Source organism: Phalaenopsis equestris, unplaced genomic scaffold, assembly GCF_001263595.1.
Source record: "Phalaenopsis equestris unplaced genomic scaffold, ASM126359v1 Scaffold000765, whole genome shotgun sequence".
NCBI lineage: Eukaryota > Viridiplantae > Streptophyta > Magnoliopsida > Asparagales > Orchidaceae > Phalaenopsis > Phalaenopsis equestris.
The window spans coordinates 795,142-800,976 of NW_018165205.1; positions in this window are offsets into that span (position 1 = coordinate 795,142).

Here is a 5,835-nt window from a genome sequence, read left to right on the forward strand (position 1 = left end):
CATATATATATATATATATATATATGAGAGTTAGGTTGGGTAGATGATGATTGATGGATGGTTGTAGGCTTGAATGTGCTTCACTTGATCCAATTGACCGTAAGGCGCAGTCAACGGATTCGCATTCAAAGCATTGTTTGATGGGCCCAGAAAGAGGTGGATTTGGCCAATTATAATTATGTTATATGATAAATTGGATCACTATTAAAAGTGGATTAGAAAATGTTAATATTAATTAAAAAAATCTCAACTTATCTCAAATTGAAACTATTCATGAAAATTCATTTCCTATGCGTTCAAATCGGAACAAAAGTTTATGAAAGTGCTGCATGTGTAGATATGAAAATTTAATGTAAGAAATGTAAACAGTGAAGACATGTGAGCTAAGTATATGAAAACATTTGACCGAGACTTTAGTTCAGTCTAGTCTTCCTCCGGACCTGTTCAAATTTCGTGTGTTGACCGCTTTTCCTTGTGGTGCCAAATAACTCGAATGTCACTAGGGACTACCAATTCACAATAAATGTTGAAATGAGAGAGAGAGAGAGAGAGAGAGGTGGACTCTTTACTAGGAGTGTCAATTCAAGTAAGTGTGTCATGCTCTCCAAATATTATATGGGTCGAAATTCTAACTCGAATCTGATCAAACTTCAACCTGCCAACCCGAATCCGGCCCGTATAAGTTGTTTAACATGAGGATAACTGCTATTGTGTTATAATTGGATCAATCATAGTCAATTTTGGGTTGATAGGTCGATTTCAAGTCAATCTAATGTTGAAGTTATTTTTGCATTGGCGGATCAACCCGAACCCGGCTAAAAAATTATTTGGGTCAACCCAAACTCAGACTTTTCGAGTTGGGTTCAGATTGAGTGGATGAATCTGTTCAATTTTTAACCCCATTTCTATTTTGGCATAATTTGAAGGAAACACATAAAAAGTTCATGTCAGGTAATAAATTTTCAATAATATTTGATAATAAGTTAAATTTCTAGTATGTTGGTAATATGAAAATGAAAAAAAAAAAAGATATATAAATAATGGGCTATCTTTCATATTTTTACCATTTTCTTTCTTCCGCTTTATTGCTAACTGTCATGTACATTAGAATAATAGTGTTATAGAAAATACATGGAAAAGAGCAATAGAAATCAGACCTAATTTTGGTTATAGGGCACTAAGTCGAAATGATGGAATTTGAAGAATTTTATTTTTTAAGGGTCTTCTCGGAGATGGGACAGTTTGTTACGTTAAGGACCACGATCGGCGTCTTCAATACTATACAAGTCCAAGTCACTTATGGAGATAGGTCGAGGCTTGACTCTCTAGTTGAAGTGACGAGCAACTCATTTGCGGTAGAAAACTACTCTAAGTTAAGCCACATCATGTTGGAAGAGATCCAAATGTTGCGGAGTTTTTCCTCGTTACTATTCGATTCGACAGTCTTAACTTGTGGGTTTGGAACTCCGATATTAACTGGAATGACATATTTGGTGTTGAAATACAAGTAATATGAAGTTTTCCAGGTTAGTTCGCGAGGTGGTGCGATAGACCAAGAGGACGTTATGGAGCTCTTCCACCCACTACCCCCTAATCTTCTTAAGATTATTCTTCAACCCCTTGAGCACTTTCCTATTCGTCACTTATGTCTATCCATTCGTTTGGGGATGCGCCACGGCAGTGTGCACAAACTGGATGTGAAGATCATTGCAGAATTATGTGAAGACCTTTCCAAAGAATTAAGTTTGATTATCAATGATGATCTTCGTGGGGAACCTGAAGCGAGGGTCAATATTTTTCTAGACAAACCATTTGACATTGGTTTTACTGATGTTGACTAGCACGCGTAAGAAGGCATTGGCTTGGTGAAGTAGTCGACAGCTAAGATGATGAATTTACGTTGTCCACTAGCTCTTTGAAATGTAAAATTTCAAGCGAAGCCGACACTCTAAGATGTCTTGCTCCGGGGAGATGAGTTGTATTCTAACACCGACTCCAGAGTTTTCAGATGCTCTCTCCAAGTACAGTGTCCACTGAGATTACCGTGGAAGAGAAAAATATGACTCATCATAAGCAGGCACTATACATTCTACCACAAAGTCGGCTAACAATTATGATTTGATGTTTGGTCGTGATAGATAACAAATGTCAAATTCTCTCAGTTCTACCAAAAATTTAACCAATCTTCTCGATGCTTCTGATTTTTGTAGGATAACCTTCAAAGAGAGTTGTGTGCAGACGTTGATAGTGTGGGCTTGGAAGTACGGACGGAGTATTATTGCTGAGAATTTCAGAGCCATCATAGTCTTGTCCATCATCGAATAACCACTTTCAGATTTGATTTACCAGTCAGTTTGATTATAAATTTGCTGAATTCAAAGTTCTGGATGGCTCTTCATTGAAGTTTGAATGTTTCTTGTTAAAAAAATTGTCTCGAGATTCGTGTCGTGCCTCGAGATTCAATGTATGATGATGAAAATTTGGTGGTGACATATCATTTATATATATATATATATATATACACCATATATATATATATATATATATAAATGATAGGTAGGTTCGGTAGATGAGAATGATGGATGGATGAAGGCTTGAATGTGCTTCGCTTAATGAAATTGACGCGGTTTGGCACTCAAAGAAGTGTTTGAAGGGCCCACAAAAAATGTGGATATGGCCATTTATATTGTAGGATAATTTGTATAACTATTAAAAGTGGGTTATAAAGTTTTAATATTTATTTAAAAAATCAGAACAATTTTTTACTTGTCCCATATTGAAACTATTCATAACAATTCATGTCCTACGAGTTCAAATCAGAACAAAGGTTTATCAAAGTGCTTGTAGATATGTAAACACATAAAGAAATATGAGCTCAGCATTTAAACGCGTAAGAAATATGAGCCGAGTAGATGAAAACATTTGACCGAGACTTTAGTTCAGTCTAGTCTTCCTCCGCAGCTGTTCAAATTTCGTTGGATGACCTCCATTTGTGATCTCAAATGACTCGAATGTCACTAGAAACTATCAATTCACAATAAATGTTGAAACCAGAGAGGGAGAAATACTCTTGACTGATGAGAGAGAGAGATAGAGAGAGAGGTAGATGCTCGAAACTAACTTGTTGACCCACAATCAGTCCAAATATTATACGGGTTGTAAATTTCAACTTGAATTTGACCGACCTTCAACCTGCCAACCTGAATCTAACTCGTATAAGTCCTTTAACATATGGAATAATTGCTATTTTGGTTACAATTGGATCCATTTCAGTCAATTTTGAGTTGGTAAGTCAAAAGATTAAACAGGCTAGGTTCTTGAATTTAACATAAAGAATAATTGCAATTTAAATTTTGATGGGTCATTTTTTGCATCGGGGAATCAACCCAAACTTGACCCAAAAGATTAAATGGGCTAGGTTCTTGAACCCAAACCTCACCCAAAAACTATTTGGGTTAACCTGTACCCACATTTTTTGAGTCAGGTACGGATTAAGTTGGCGAGTCAGATCAATTTTTTAACACCCCTTCGATTCCAGCATAGTTTAAAGAAAACACGTAGAAAGTTGATGCAAGATAATTAATTTTCTATAATGTTTAATTATAGTTTAAATTTCTAGCATGTTGGTGATTTGAAAATGAAGAAAGGAAGATACATAAATGGTAGGCTATCTTTCATTTTCTTTCCATTATCTTTCTTCCATTTTATTGCTAATTGTCATGTACATCAGAATAATAGAATTATAGAACATACATAGAAAAAATAATAGACATCAAACCTAATCTTAAAGCAAAGTTAAGTGTTGCTGAGATAAGAATGCTTAGGTGGATGAGTCGTTTGACACTTAGAGACAAAATGCGAAATGAATATATCCGTGATTTGGTCAGTGTGTGTAACTCCTATTGCGGACAAGAATAGAGTCGTCTTAGATAGTTTGCTCACACCAAACTTCGACCATCTGATGATCCTGTTATGAGAGTAGATGCTTTAGCTTCGACTGATCACTCAATACGGCGTAATGGAAAAAAAAAAAGGATTACTATTGTTGTTGTATCATAGATATACCAGTCAATTCGTATGTTGCATGTAACTTTATTTATTGATCAAAATACTAAAAATATTAATGATTTTTTTTTTAAAAAAAGAATATGTAAAAGATTTTGATGATTGAAATGTAAAAGGTAATATTTAGATGTGAGATAGGTGAATACATGGACATCGATTGGCGCGCATTTAATATATATTCAGTTTGACCATATCAAAATCAGTGAAGACTGAGAACAAATACATTAATAGGAAAGTCGTCTTAAAGAGTTGGGCGGGTTGGTGGGAATGGAAAGCTTCACCTAACCACAGCTTAAATTTTTGTTTTAGGTATCTCAAATATTATAATTTATTTATATTTTTTTTTTCTTCCACCCTAAAAATCAAGACAACACGTTCTCTCATGCCCGCTCTGGCTCCCTGACATCCCAACTTTTACCTTAATTTGTTTGGAAGCTTAATTGAACAGGAAAAAGCTGGCGGAAATATTATAATTTAAATAAACTTTATATATATATATAGGACTGCTTCTTGTTTATTTTTAATATAAATAATACATTAAGAAAATTCGGGCTTGGTAAAAGACCCTTTTTGTAAATCATATCAATTAAGAGAAGGAATTAGTGGATGAGAGATTTTTGATGTATTTTATATTTATGTAAAATGGTTAAATATTTATATTTTCTTATAAAGCACATCAATATCTAAATTATATAAAAATATATCCATCTTTTTTAAGGGTATATTTTGATTTAATTTTACATATTATAAATGTATTGTATATTTTAACATAAATATTTTGATATTCGATATGCAATTCAATAATATATGTATTTTTTTTGGTATCCCTAAAAATTTCTTACCAAAAAAAAAAGAAAGAAGATATTTTATGATATGTCGTCTTCTTAAATGTTTATAAAATTTTGTTCTAATTATCTAAAACTCAAGAAAGTTTGTAGTTAACAATGTAAAAAAAAAAAAAAAAAGATTTTTCAGTCACGTAATGACAAAAAGAGGATATTTATAGCTTGTCATCTTTAAAATTATCTAATATCTTACTAATTTGTTTTTTAAGCATTTGAGATGCTCAATCAAACATTAGAAATGTTAACCTACTATTAAAAAATAATTCTAATTTTATTTTCTTCTGAAGGTTTAGTTATTTGGAGCATCTTTCACATTTAAAGTTCTATTATATTTATTTATTAAATTTTTGTTTTTTTTATGGAGCTTTATCTCCTAATGATGTTTTAAATTGAAGAAATATACCTGAAAAATCACTTTTGATGTGCATCTTTAACTTATCATAACATCATATTACTGTAATCATTGTGTAATCCAACCGCCTAATATTTATGATTGATGATTAAACTATATTTAACAGATCATTATATTAAATCATTCTGTAGTTATTCCTCAAATTATAGGTCAACATGTACATGAAAGTAAATGAACAGAACATCAATATTTTAGTTTGATAAATGAAGCTGTATTTAAGAAAAATAAAAAAGTTATTTAAAATTTATTTATTCATCACAAAAAAATAAAAAAAATAAATTGTTATGGTAAGCCGCAAGAAATATGGTAGCTGCAATAGTCTCTACTCCCTCACCTACCCCTCCGAAAGGTTTTTTAATTTTTTGTTTTTGGAATTACTTTTTTTTAGAAATATGGAAAGCACTTCAATAAATTTCCACCAAAATTCACTGATTTCTGCATCCACAAACATGAGCCTCCCAATCAACTTAACTCAAAATGGGGCCCACGTGTTAGATACGTTCGGGTTCCATT